At 45.3% G+C, this 14899-nt stretch overlaps 1 protein-coding gene and 1 pseudogene across 1 annotated transcript in view; both read right to left on the bottom strand.

The window, feature by feature from the left end:
* Positions 1–14899, bottom strand: part of SUSD1 (sushi domain containing 1) — a 52331-nt gene that overhangs the window by 36044 nt on the left and 1388 nt on the right. The window lies entirely within an intron of this gene.
* LOC108538584 (60S ribosomal protein L29 pseudogene) lies at positions 13468–13916 on the bottom strand (annotated as a pseudogene).

Below are 14899 nucleotides of genomic sequence, written 5' to 3'. Positions count from 1 at the left end.
TTAAAAAAAAAAAAAAGAATGCAATCTTATTAAACACCCTAAATCTTGGGTATGGTGTTTCTGTTTGGGATAATGAAAAGGTTCTGAAGATGGATGGTAGTGATGGTTGCACAATAATATACAACTTGCTTCTCAATTGCACACTTCAAAAAAGCTAAAATGGTAAAAATTTGCCTTATGTCTACTTTACCACAATAGTAAGAAAATATTGAAAATTACATTTTTTACTTTAAAAACCAACTTTATTGAGATATAATATGCATACAATAAAACACCTCCATGTTTAAGTGTGCAGTTTCAGTGGGTTTTAACAAATGTAGACAACCATGAAACCCAAGATGCAGAATATATGATGCATAATTTGCATCTGATGATAATCTGATAATATATGGTGTACAATCTGATGATAAACATTTGGTTTGTTTTCACTTGGGGGCTGATAGAATTAAAGCCTTGATGGCAAAATGGGGAGGGAAACTCAAATTTTTATAGGGAAATCATTTTGTTTCTGGATCCCAAATTTCTCCTGATGCCATTGAGAGATGGTAGATAGCAGGTACACAGCTTTAGAGAACAAGTAACTAAAGTAACCCAAGCTAAGGAAGCCTGTAAGAATTTTTCACTGAAAACCAAAGAAGCACATTCATTATAAGCTACTTCCCCAGTGAACAGACAACATAAACACACTGTCCAAAGGCTAAAAACCTTAAGTAGACACTGAAATCACACATAAATGCATGTAGTACAATAATAGATATAAATATGATTCTATTGAAACAACAATAAAATATGTGAAATTAAGTAGTTCAAACTTAAAGCTGTTGGAACTTTAAATTATACCAAGCCTTGACAAGAATGTGGCCATGCAGTTTGAGTCACAAAGTATATATACAGTTGTAACTTCTGCCTTTTTCTCCCTCTGTAAATAATTAAGCCCAAATGGCACCAGAGATAAGACCCTCTTAGATCACTATCTCTCCTCATGGAGTAATAAAGTAATTTTCCTTGGAGTGTAACAATCTGTAACCAACCAAATAGCTGTGGCATATGCACTGGTCTTGTATGGAAAATGTAATTCTGCTACAATTTCTACATAAATGAAACGGTAATTTCCCCACTTTGAAAGGAAGACTCCATTCATTTGAAGTCAGTGTTTCCCAGTGGCCACCCTCAAGTTTTATGCTAGAATAAACGCTATATTTCATATGGAGTTGAATAAACTCTGTATTTCATATATATTATACATTCTGAATCTCATTATTTAAGGTTGACAAATGGAAATTTTTATAATTTTTTTCTTATGTAAAATACTTGTCTAGGACCAAGTGCAGTGGCTCACACTTGTAATGGCATCATTTTGGTTTGTTTGTTTGTTGAGACAAGGTCTCACTCTGTCACCTCTGTCACCCAGGCTGGAGTGCAATGGTGTGATGACAGCTCACTGCAGCCTCGACCTCCTGTGCTCAAGCTATCCTCGCTCCTCAGCCTCCACAGTAATGAGGACTACAGGTACATCCCACCACACCTGGCTAATTTTTCATTTAATTTTTTTTTTTAGAGACAGGATCCCACTATGTTGCCCAGGCTGGTTTCAAATAATCCTCCTACCTCAGCCTCCCAAAGTGCCAGCCTGGTCAACATAGCAAGAACCCATCTCTACCAAAAAAAAAAAAAAAATTTAATTAGCTGGGCATGGTGGGGCATACACGTAATCCTAGCTACTTGTGAGGCTGATGTGGGAGGATCTCTCGAGCTCAGGAGATCAAGGCTGCAGTGAGCTTTGATTGAGCCACTGCACTCCAGACTGGGCAACAGAGCTAGACTGTCTCTTTAAAAAGTTTAAAAATAAAAAACTTGTCATTATAAAGATGCAGAATTTATATAGATCCATTTACAAAAACTCAGCCGGGCGCGGTGGCTCACGTCTATAATCCCAGCACTTTGGGAGGCCAAGGAGAGCACATCACTGAGGCCAAGAGTTCGAGACCAGCCTGGCCAACATAGTGAAACCCCGTCTCTGCTAAAAATACAACAAAATTAGCCGGGCATGGTGGCAGGCACCTGTAATCTCAGCTACTCTGGTGGCTGAGGCCAGAGGATCACTTGAACCTGGAAGGCAGAGGTTGCAGTGAGCCAAGATTATGCCACTGCACTCCCATCTGGGCAACAGATCAAGACTCTGTCTCAGAAAAAAAAAAAAAAAAAAAAAAAAAAACCAGCTGGAAAAGGACTATTTCACGTAACTATTGAGCTAATCTAATAAACATAAAAAATATTAAGAAGCAAAGAGGTGGGACTCACTCAGATAAATTAAAGGAAGTCCAGTCTGAATTAGTGAAGGATAGAATAGAAAATGTTTTAAAAAGAAACTGAATTAAGTTCAAGTTTATTTAACAAATAGGCCCAGACAAACACATGGCCTTAAAGGAAGGCAGCCAGGTATAGGGGGAAGCACTGGACTTGAAAGCTAGTTAGAGCCGGATCCTAAATCTAGCTGAGTCAAATTCACTGTGTGACCTTGAGCACACCACTTAACCTTTCCAGATCTCAGTTTTTTCATCTTTAAAACAAGGACTTTGGGCTTCTCGAATTTTAAAGTGCATTCAAATCACCTGGGGAGGCTGAGGCAGGAACCCGGGTTGCTTGAGCCCAGGAGTGCAAAGTTACATGAGCTATGATCATGCCACTGCACTCCAGCCTAGAAAACAGAGTGAGATCTTGTTTCTAAAAAGAAAAGAAAAGTCACATGTCCCATAAATATACACACCTACTATGTACCCATAAAGGTAAAAAAATACATACATACTAAAAAAGAAAAATACAAACAAAGAAACACCTGGGGACCAGGTACAGTAGCTCACGCCTGTAATCTCAGCACTTTGGGAGGCCGAGGCAGCGGATCATGAGGTCAGGAGATTGAGACCATCCTGGCTAACATGGTGAAACCCCGTCTCTACTAAAAATACAAACAATTAGCCAGGTGTAGTGGCATGCACCTGTAGTCCCAGCTACTTGGGAGGCTGAGGCAAGAGAATCTCTTGAAACCAGGAGGCGGGGGTTGCAGTGAGCCAAGATTGTGCCATTGCACTCCAGCCTGAGTGACAGAGCGAAACTCAGTCTCAAAAACAAACAAACAAACAAAACACCTGGGGATCCTAACCTTTGTTTAACTGCAGGCTCCAAATCAGTTGGTCTGAGGAGGAGCCCTATATTTTGGATTTCTAGCGAGCTCACAGGTGGATCACATTTTGAGTAGCAGAGGATAAAGAGCCCCCGAAAGTCCTTCTCCCTAAAGTTCTGACATTTCCTTCTTTTTTATTTTTAACTTTAACTTTTGTGAGTACACAGGTGTATATATTTATGGGGTACCTGAGATGTTTTGATGCGGGCATGCGATGCGTAGTAATCCTGTCATGTTAAATGGGATATCCATCCCTTTCAGTCTTTATCCTCTGTATTACAAACAATAGTCATGGTCTTTTAGTTATTTTAAAATACACAATTAAATTATTATTAACTATAGTCACCCTGTTGTGCAATCAAATACTAGGTCTTTGATCCTTTTTTTTTTTTTTTTTTTTTTTTTTTTTTTGAGATAAGGTCTCGCTCTGTCCCCCAGGCTAGAGAGCATTGGCACGATCACAGCTTACTGTAACCTCTGCCTCCCAGGCTCAAGCGATTCTCGTGTCTCAGCTCCTGAGTAGCTGGCACCACACGTGTGCACCACCACACCCAGCTAATTTTATATTTTAGCAGAGATGAGTTTTCACCATGTTGGCCAGGTTGGTCTTGAACTCCTGACCTCAAGCGATCCACCCACCTCAACCTCCCAAAGTGTTGGAATTACAGACATGAGCCACCACACCTGGCCTTTTTTTTTTTTCCCCCCCCTGAGATGGAGTCTCACTCTGTGACCCAGGCTGCTGGAACAAAATGGTANTTTTTTTGAGATAAGGTCTCGCTCTGTCCCCCAGGCTGGAGAGCATTGGCACGATCACAGCTTACTGTAACCTCTGCCTCCCAGGCTCAAGCGATTCTCGTGTCTCAGCTCCTGAGTAGCTGGCACCACACGTGTGCACCACCACACCCAGCTAATTTTATATTTTAGCAGAGATGAGTTTTCACCATGTTGGCCAGGTTGGTCTTGAACTCCTGACCTCAAGCGATCCACCCACCTCAACCTCCCAAAGTGTTGGAATTACAGACATGAGCCACCACACCTGGCCTTTTTTTTTTTTTCCTTTTGATACAGGGTCTCACTCTGTTGCCCAGGCTGGAGTGCAGTAGTGTGATCACAGCTCACTGCAGCCTCAACCTCCTGGGCTCAAGTGATCCTCCCATCTCAGCCTCCCAAGGAGCTGGGACTACAGGCACACACCACCACAACTGGCTAATTTTTGTATTTTTTTGTAAAGATGGGGTTTCACCATGTTGCCCAGGCTGGTCTGGAACTCCCAGACTCAAGTGATTCATCCACCTCGGACTCCCAAAGTCCTGGGATTACAAATGTGAGCTACCACATCTAGCACACACTTCATTCTTAGGGTACCTGTTTTAATGACCCATTTAGAATAATTTATTTAAATGAGATACACAAAAAGAAAGGAAAGAAAGAGAGAAAGAACGAGAGAACGAGAGAAAGAGTGAGAAAGAGGAAGGAAGGAAAGAAGGAAGTAAGGGAGGGAAGGAAGAAGACAGAAAAGAAAAGAAAAGAAAAAAGTAAAAGAAAAGAGAAGAGAAAAGAAAAGAAAGGAAAGAAAATAATTTAACTTTGGGGTTAGTATAACCCCAAAGACAGTACCTGGCTCAATACATCATGTAGTTTGTTCCCCATACCAGCAAAAAAAAAAACTAAGATGGGTTCCAGGCTACCAAGGCTTCTCAGACTATCTGCAGATAAGAAGGTGGTTTCCAAAGAAATACAGGCAGGGGTGCTTATTATTCAGCCATGATTAGCCTATTCTGCAGGACTTTGCAGGGCAACTCTCTGACCACACGGGTCCACTGTTCCACAGCCTGAGGCTTGGTTAAGAATCACCTGGAAACTAGTGACTAACTCGTCCTAGTTTTAATACAAAAAGTCCTGTGTCCCAGGAAACCCCTCAATTCTGTGCAAACCAAGACAGCTGGTCATGCTTCCTAGAGATCCTGTTAAAACACAGTGTCCCCAAAGATTCTGATTCAGCAGGGGAGAGGCAGGGCCTGAGAATCTGCTTTTCTAAACTGCTCCCAGGTGGACCACACAGAGAGGAGCATTGCCAGACTAGCTCAACCTCAACCTCAGGGACTGGAGTCAGAATCCTGGGGAAAGAAAAGGCAATACTGAAAGAAGTCTTTCAGCAAGTCTCGATTGCCGCATAGCACAGCTGTGGGACAAATGTAACAGAATAACCCAAGGGAGAGAAATTCTCCAGGCCAGAGACAGATCGCTAGGGCTTTGCTATGATCTGAGGGAGAGCTGTGTCGGGGGTGCTCGGTACCGACGTCAAGGCTGGCTTTAGTTCTGTCGTCAGCATACTCAGGGCCTGAAAGCAGAGAGGTGGTTGCCGGTAGTAACCGAGGGAACGACTGCAGAGGTGAGGGACTCCGAGGGACGTCTAGGATTACTGGCAGAGAAACAGGAACGTTGAAGAACCCAAAATCTAAGAGGAGGGAAAGGCTGACAAGTATTCTTTGTTACTATTACCACATCCCCCGGCTAACGCTGCTGAGCTAGGTTCACTGCCCGTCCCAGCTCTGCAGTGCTCACCCAAGCTAAAACTACACCTAACAATGAGAGGGTGAGACTGGTTTTGGTGTCTCAACCAGAGTCAGGATTGGAGTCCTGTTCCTTGGTTATGTGATTTTAGCAAGTTAAACTGTCAGTTCTCCAGTTTTTTGTTTTGTTTTTTTTTTTTTTTTTTGGTCTCCCTCTGTCACCCAGGCTGGAGTGCTGTGGCACAATCATGGCTCACTGCAACCTCGACCTCCCAGGCTCAGGCGATTCTCCCACCTCAGCCTCCCAAGTAGCTGGGACCACAGGCATGCACCACCACGCCCAGACAATTTATTATTATTATTATTTTGTAGACACGGGATCTCCCTATGTTGCCCAGACTGGTCTCAAACTCCTGGGCTCAAACGATACTCCTGCTACAGTCTCCCAAAGTGCTGGGATCACAGGCATGAGCCACTGTGCCCAGCCAGATCTCTTCATCCATGAGATGAAGATGTTGTAGTCAAGATTAAATGAGAAATATAAATGCTGTATGAAGTGTAAAGTAATATGCAAATATGAGATAATTTACATGAATATTTATATCCATTTCCACAGATTTTGTAGTCATTGTTAGAAACAGTCTGCAAGATGCAGTGCCTGGTATTTGGCATGGTGGTTACACGCGCTTGGGTTAGTTACAATCCTAGCTATGCCACTTACTAGCTCTGTAATCCTTGGTGATCTCTGTGCCTGTATCCTGTAAATCTGTAAAACGAGAATAATAATAAACCTACTTCATATGGTTGTTGTGAGGATTAAAGAGTAAATGAGGGTATATTAGTCTGTCTTCATGCTACTGATAAAGACATACCTGAGACTGGGTAATTTACAAAGAAAATGAGGTTTAATGGACTCACAGTTTCAAGTGGCTGGGAGGCCTCACAATCATGGCAGAAGGCAAAAGGCATGTGTTACATGGCAGCAGCAAGAGAGAACGAGGGACAAGTGAAAGGAGAAACCCCTTATAAAACCATCAGATCTCGTGAGACTTATTCACTACCACGAGAACAGTGTGGGGGAAACCTCTCCCATGATTGAATTGTCTCTCACCCGGTGCCTCTCACAACACATAGGAATTATGGTAGCTACAATTCAAGTTGAGATTTGCGTAGGGACACAGCCAAACCATATCAATGAGATAATACATGAAAAGCAATTAAAATGTGTTAGACATTGTTATAACCAACCACTCAACCACTCTTTGTTAATGAATAAAAGAAGGTACTAACACTGATGGTTAACTAGTCAACTCCCAATTACATCAATGGGAAGACTGATGGAGAAATGCATTGATACAAAAATCAAGAGCAATATCTTTGTGCATTCAGGTGTCTACCCATTGATGGGCGGATATCCCAGAAACTATAATATTCAAATTGACATAATCACTCCCTGTCTTCGCCACATCCTCCCCGCCTGCTGGGTAACAGCTGACTCAGAAGTGGAAAGTTCACCTCCTCACCTTTTCAGCCCTGCTCACCTGTCCTTCCTCTCCACTGCAACCAAGTAAAGCTGCAACTCAGGAAGGGAGGGAGGCTGCCAGCCTCTGAGAACCACTCTCACTCTTTACTTCAATACACGAGCAACAACTTCAGTGTACTTCTCAGACATTACCTGATGGACTTTATAGTACAGTAAAGAGATGTTCACAGTCAAGGGAAGAAGGTAGTTTAAAAGCACAAAGGCAGGCCAAGCACAATGGCTAACACCTGTAATCCCAGCACTTTGGTAGATTAAGATGGGAGGATCACTTGAGCCCAGGAGTCCATGACCAAACATCTGGCCAAAAATCTAGACCCTGTCTCTAAAAAACCAACAGCAACAACAACAAAAAAGCACAAATGCAGTGCTTAAATTTTAAATCTGCTTTTAACCTAACCCTCGACCATTCACAGTCAGACCAAACAAATCCACTGCACAACCTTCCTGAGATTCTGTCTGTCAAATCTGGAAAGACAGATCAAACAACAGGAGGAAATAAGTCAAGGGTGCCAAAACTCAGGAAGGAAAAGCATTCCCAAGTGGCCTCTAACACTACATAAAATTGCATTGCTCTTAAGAGACTGCACCAAATTCCAGAGGTGGAAGGAATCTGAGAAATCTCACGTTCTCTCCTTTCCAACATCCCTGACAAAAAAAAAAAAAATCCAGAAACGAAAACATAGACTCTGCTTTTAAACCCCTCCAAGACACAGAGCACTCTACTCTCTCCAGCAATGTAATATTTGCAGGGCTATTCAAACCGTCATGTATTTCCCACACCCACCCAAATTTAGGACTGACATTCTCCATCAAGAACTCTCACTTGGGCTGGTCCAAAGGTAGTGAGTTAGTTGATTGTTGATAGTCAGTTACAGATCAAACTTCTCATTCTACTCTTTGCCCCTTCTCACTACTGCATTTGACTACTCAAAAAAAAAAAAAAAAAATCAAAAAACAAACAAACAACAAAAAAAGAATTCTCAACCTTTCCTCATACCAAATGGCTCATATGACCCGATCCTGTTCACTTTCTGGTGTGACCAAGATCAACCAGCAGTGGGGCCCCCACACCTGGCCTCAGGACCTGAAACCAACCCACACTGAGTGCCATTCATTTAGGCCACACCTTAAGGCTCATGTCGGGCAGTCACTCACTTAACCCCTACCAGTTCTTTTCACACCTGTCTCACACCTGACTCATTCTCCAGAAGGGTGTACCTCTTTTTTTTTTTTTTTTTTTTTTTTGAGATGGAGTTTCAGAGTTTCACTCTTGTTGCCCAGGCTGGAGTACAATAGCATGATCTCGGCTCACTGCAACCTCCACCTCCCGGGTTCAAGCTATTCGCCTGTCTCAGCCTCCTGAGTAGCTGGGATTACAGGCATGTGCCACCACGCCCAGTTAATTTGTGCATTTTTGTAGAGATGGGGTTTCTCCATGTTGGTCAGGCTGGTCTCCAACTCCTGACCTCAGGTGATCCACCCACCCAGGTATCCCAAAGTGCTGGGATTACAGGCATGAGCCACCATGTACGGCCGGGTGTACCCTTTTTTTGTTTTTTTGTTTGTTTGTTTGTTCGTTTTTTGAGATGGAGTTTCCCTCTTTTTTTTTTTTTCTTGCTCTGCCACCCAGGCTGGAGTGCAGTGGCCAGATCTCAGCTCACTGCAAGCTCCGCCTCCCGGGTTTACGCCATTCTCCTGCCTCAGCCTCCCGAGTAGCTGGGACTACAGGTGCCCGCCTCATCGCCCGGCTAGTTTTTTTGTATTTTAAGTAGAGACAGGGTTTCACCGTATTAGCCAGGATGGTCTCGATCTCCTGACCTCGTGATCCGCCCGTCTCGGCCTCCCAAAGTGCTGGGATTACAGGCTTGAGCCACCGCGCCCGGCCCCGGAGTTTCCCTCTTGTTGCCCAGGCTGGAGTGTAATGGTGAGATGTCAGCTCACCGCAATCTCCGCCTCCAGGGTCCAAACAATTCTACTACCTTAGCCTCCCGAGTAGCTGGGATTACAGGCATGCACCACCACGCCTGACTAATTTTTTTGTATTTTTAGTAGAGACAGGGTTTCTCCATGTTGGTCAGGCTGGTCTTGAACTCCTGACCTCAGGTGATCCACCCGCCTCAGCCTTCCAGGGTGCTGGGATTACAGGCGTGAGCCACCACGCCCAGCTGAGTATACCCTTTTTCTTAATCCATGCAATTCATTTTCCCTCTCTCTTCTGCAGAGCTGAGGCCAACAGACCACTTGCAATTTTGAGCTACAGAGACCTAGGAACCCATTTTAGGATTTGACCAGAAGACCAAGAATACACCCAGGACCAAGTCCCTGGAGGTGGAAAATAGGCCATGGTGGGCATCTTCATCAACTATGATCCTGTGCCCTTTATTTTAAGCAACTTTAAATCACTCCAAAAAAAATCCACTCCCTCTATTTCTCTTCTTTCCTCTTCTGGCTCACCCTGAATAGTGAATGTGCTGCTGTGATTCATGAAGACAGAGGGAAGACCAAGCATGAAATGCATGATGAGTGAAGTCAGGTGACCTTTGTAGAGCAAGAACAACTTCCTGACCCCCAGCCAGGCCTGAGCCAACAGGCCCCAGACTCCAGCAACAAATGCCAGAGAAAGGTTAAGAAACAGGACTGACTGGTTCTACCCTTCCTCGCCCATTCCTACCCTCTGGACTTCCCCAGGCCCTGCACCCCACCCAGCCACCAACACCCTCCTGCCATATCAATTATGTGAAACACACTTTCCTTACACTTGGGTCATCTGACTTCAGCTCTCCTCCCCAAAACATCTTTGATGCCAATTAAGGTCATTCAGCCCATGTTGCCAGTGAGAGACTGAATATACAAATGGAAAATGGCCAGATCGTGTGTGTGTGTGTGTGTGTGTGTGTGTGTGTTCTCTCTCTATATATATATAGAGAGAGAGAGAAACTATATATAGAGAAACTAACCTCTCCCACCTATAGCCCAAGTTTAATTTTTGACCTGCTCCATTCATTAACTATCTCATTTATTTTGCTTTTCAAATATATATATATATATATATATAGAGAGAGAGAGAGAGAGAGAGAGAGAGAGAGAGAGAGAGAGAGAGAGTCTTGCTCTGTCACCTAGGCTGGAGTGCAGTAGCATGATCTCGGCTCACTGCAACCTCTGCCTCCCAGGTTCAAGCAACTCTCCTGTCTCAGCCTCTGGAGTAGCTCTGGAGTAGCTGGGATTACAAGAGCCCACCACCATGCCAGGCCGATTTGTTTGTATTTTTAGTAGAGATAGGGTTTCACCACGTTGGCCAGGCTGGTCTCAAACTCCCGACCCAAAGTGATCTGCCCACCTCGGCTTCCCAAAATGTTGGGATTATAGGTATGAGCCACTACACCCAGCCCACATATTAAAATAGAATTCTAACCCACAGTCTGCAGCAATCATTCCAGGAACTCTGTAGCAATCAGCCCCAAATGGTCAGGCTTTAATCAGTAACGGCCAGTTGCCCTAATTTTTGCCCCCAACTCCAACTTGGGACTAACCAGAAAAGCCAGATATGGCCCTCTCACCAATCACATGGGATGCATGCTGCTAGGAAACTTCTCCAGCTGGGCACACCTGAACCACCACCGCCCACCAACCCCCTTCCTTTCCCTACTGTAACACTTTTCCATCCCCAGCCTATCTTTGAGTCTCTGCCAAATGGAAGTGATGATGGCTGACGCCCTTGTCCCAGCAAGCCCTGAATAAATAGCCTTTGCTTATTCTCTTTTGGATGGTATTCATTTATTTGCATATCAGATTCCTAATACAAGCCACTGTCCCTACCCACAAGGAGCTCTTAGTTTAGTAAACAATCACACTGCAATATGGTATAAGTGTACAGCCAAGGCATGGAATATGGTATTACTGGTGCTGTAAAGAGAAGTGGATAGCGCCAACGGACTTCCTAGGAGGAGTGAGGACACCCAGGCTTGCTTTGAAATATGAAGAGCACTCACTAAGTAGCCTGCCATGAGAGAAGGGAAGCACAGTTCTCCAATCTTCTTCCTCGCCCCCCACTTTCAGAAACTAACCTCTCCCACCTATAGCCCAAGTTTAATTTTTGACCTGCTCCATTCATTAACTATCTCATTTATTTTTGCTTTTTCAATTTTCCCCTCTCTACTAAATAGTACCCCTCGGTCTAAAATATGTTTGAGTTTTGCATTCCCTAAAAATCTTGGACTGACTTGACCAGCCCAACTGAATGTTACTTTCATTTTCCTTCTAATTTCTTTAAAGAGTATCTACTCTGGCCAGGCACGGTGGCTCACATCTGTAATCCCAGCACTTAGGGAGACTGAGGCAGGCGGATCACGAGGTCAGGAGATCGAGACCATCCTGGCTAACACAGTGAAACCCCGTCTCTACTGAAAAAACAAAAAATTAGCCGGGCGTGGTGGGGGGCGCCTGTAGTCCCAGCTACTCGGGAGGCTGAGGCAGGAGAATGGCGTGAACCTGAGAGGCAGAGCTTGCAGTGAGCTGAGATGGTGCCACTGCACTCCAGCCTGGGTGACACAGCGAGACTCTGTCTCAAAAAAAAAAAGAGTATCTACTCTGAGGCCAGGAGTAGTGGCTTATGCCTGTAATTCCAGCACTTTTTGAGGCTGAGGCGGGCAGATCACTTGAGGTCAGGAGTTCAAGACCAGCCTGGCCAACATAGTAAAACCCTGCCTCTATTAAACATACAAAAATTTGCTGGGCATATTTTTTGTGGTGCATATGGTGGTGCATATCTGTAATTCCAGCTACTCGGGAAGCTGAGGTAGGAGGATTTCTTGAACCCGGGAGGCAGAGGTTGCAGCAAGTGAGATCATGTCACTGCACTCCATCCAGCCTGGTGACAGAGCAAGACTCAAGACTCTGTCTCCAAAAAAAAAAAAAAAGAGTATCTACTCTGTAACCAAGGTCTCTGCCCTCCATCTAGAGCTCTCACATCTAGCTCTCACCCTTTCTTCTCTGCTAGCTCTGGGTCTCCACTGACCAGATCCATCAAATTCAAAGCCTTTTTCTCAATCTCCACCTCTCGGCTTCCCGTCTCCTAGTTTCCCTGACTAAATAAGCCCAGTCTTTCTCCATTCTACCTGGATGCTGCTTCTTCCTTCTCAACTTGCATCTACCATCTAAACTCCAAGAATCCTCTCCAAGAATCTGTCCTTCACCTTCCCAATCTTGCCAGCCTCAAGGTTTCAAGCAACCATCAAGTCTATTGATTTCATCTCTCCAAATCCATAACAGCATCTCAAAGTCAGGATGTCCAAAACAACGAATCATCGTTCTTTCCAAATCTTTCTCCTCCCATAGAAACATATACCAAGTCACCCGGCCCCCAAGCCTTAGTGTCATCTTTCCCCTTCTGTTCCCTTGCACCTTCACATCTGTTATTAAATCCTTCCTTCCAGTCCATTTCCACCTTACTGTCTACATTCACTCCACTTCTGCTGTCATTACTGTGGGCCCATTCCTCAGAACTTCCAGGCCAGCTATTGCAACAACTTCCTCAATGGGCTCGTCCAAGCCTCCAGTCTTTTCCTACATTGTCCACTATCAGGAAACCTGCCCTTCATAAAACCAGGTTCTCCAAGGTTGAACATGAAGGGAGAATGTTTACATATGGAGAGGAGGCTCAACCAGGAAGCCTTGACTTCTGTTTCCTCAAATTCATCCCAAAACCTTTAGTTACAGTTGACCTTAGGTAGCTACTAGCTGCGTTCAGCCATGTTAGCCTAACAATTCAATGGGACCACATTGGACAGTCTCCTACCTTAGAGAGATCCTGAAATAGATGCCAAGCATCTGCAAGTCCTATGCTCACTGTCCTGGGAGATAGAGCCAAGGAAGGAATCTTAACCAGGGCACCTAATATTACAAAAATGGCCACTTCAGAAGATCGAGCCATTGTAATACCCACCAGGCATGGTAAAAGTCCCAAGGCAAAGAGAATGGGGGTGGGGACAGCAGGCAGGAATCTCAACCACAAGACCCCCTGTATCTCATCACATGGAAGTTTCTTTCCATTTCAGGATCAGTGTTTGGTTTTAGTAAGGAAGATGGGGGGGTTCCTCAGACCCTTTATTCCCCTCCCCCCCACCGCCTAAAGTTTATTTATACAAATAGCAAAGGAGGACATCAGCCCCATGCAGATAGCAGTCCAAGGAGGATAATCCTTCTATCCTCATGTTGGCAAACAGAGATCTCTACTCTGAAGCCTTTGTAGGAGCCTGGGCTCCTTTGGGAGCCTGAGCTGGAACTGAAGCTGGAGCTGCAGCCTGGGCCTTGGTTTGATCCTTGGCCTTGGTCTTTGCCTGGCACAGCCTGAGCCCCTTGGCAATGAGAGCACGAGCACGTTTCCCAAGCTTGGGGCAGGCAATGTAGGCAAGAGCTGACACCCTTTGGAATCTTGGGCTTAACCTCCTTGGGGTTTATGAGGGCAAGGCCTCAACACGTGCACTTATGGCCTTGGCATTGTTGCCCTGTATATTCTTTAGGCCTTCTTGTTGTGCTTCTTGGCAAAGCACATGTTTGTCAGGAACTTGGGGTCCATCCCTTTAAGAGATTCGTATCTTTGTGATTGGAGTTTCTTGATGCCATTTCTGTGCCATTTTCGGCACTGGTTGTGTGTGGTGTTGTGCTTGGATTTGGCCATGTCTGCACCTTAACCTGCAGCTCCCGAAGCACCTAGAACTGGCTACACCCACTTTTCATGTCACTCCCTGAAACAGCTTCCAGTGGCTTCCAGGCACAGCTAAGTCCAAAGGCCTAGGTCTGCCAATCAAGGCACTTTGCCCTCTACCTTTGGTGCCTCCACTTGCTTCCTTCCCTTCTCCCTCGAGCCAGAATTCTGAGGGAATTCATTCATTCTACACACATTTGTGGAGAGGTGGCAGTGCCTGCTGCTATCAGCTGGGATACCTTTTCCACATTTTCCCATATCCAAATATGACCAATCATTGATGGCCCAGCTCAAGGGTCACCACCGATTTCCCTTTCCCTGCCCTCACCACCCACACCTTCTCAGAACACTCATGCCATTCTGCCTTGTAGTACAGTTATGTGGATGAATGTCACCTCCCCTGCGTGTCTGAATCCTCTGTGTAATTCCTACTCCGCTCAACATTGCATTTTGTAGAGGAGGAAAAACAACTCCCTCGATCGCTTGGAAATAGAACATTTGCTGGTCTAAATCCTCCAGACAGTGAGCTCCACGAGGGCCCTCACTGCCCGCCCTCATTGCACACAGGGAAGCTGTTCAAGGGCCATCTGTTGAATGAATGAGTGAATTAATGGCTTCATTCCTGTACTCTTCCTTAGGCTTCCTTCTCACCATATTTAGCACTCGGCTCTCTAACAACGAGAAAAAATTAAAAGTGGAAAGAAAATTGCTTCGGGTCACAAATGTGTCATGCAAAAGCCACCGCAGAGCCGGAAGCGTGACCCCGCCGCGGAACGCCCTGGCCTCTCGCCCTCCCCCGGGCGCCGCCCTGCCCGCGTCCGCGCTCGCGCCCAGCCCCACCCCGCCTCCTGGGCAGCAGAGGTCCCTGGGGACCCGGCCAGGCCGCCTCAAAACCGGCGTCCCCGGTGACGCGGGGTCGGGCGGGGCAGGGAAGCCGGGCGGGGCAGGGAAGCCCG

This window comes from Rhinopithecus bieti, unplaced genomic scaffold, assembly GCF_001698545.2.
Source record: "Rhinopithecus bieti isolate Rb0 unplaced genomic scaffold, ASM169854v2 scaffold_16175, whole genome shotgun sequence".
NCBI lineage: Eukaryota > Metazoa > Chordata > Mammalia > Primates > Cercopithecidae > Rhinopithecus > Rhinopithecus bieti.
The sequence above is the reverse complement of the archived record's forward strand: the minus strand, read 5'-3'. Positions and strand labels throughout refer to the sequence as shown.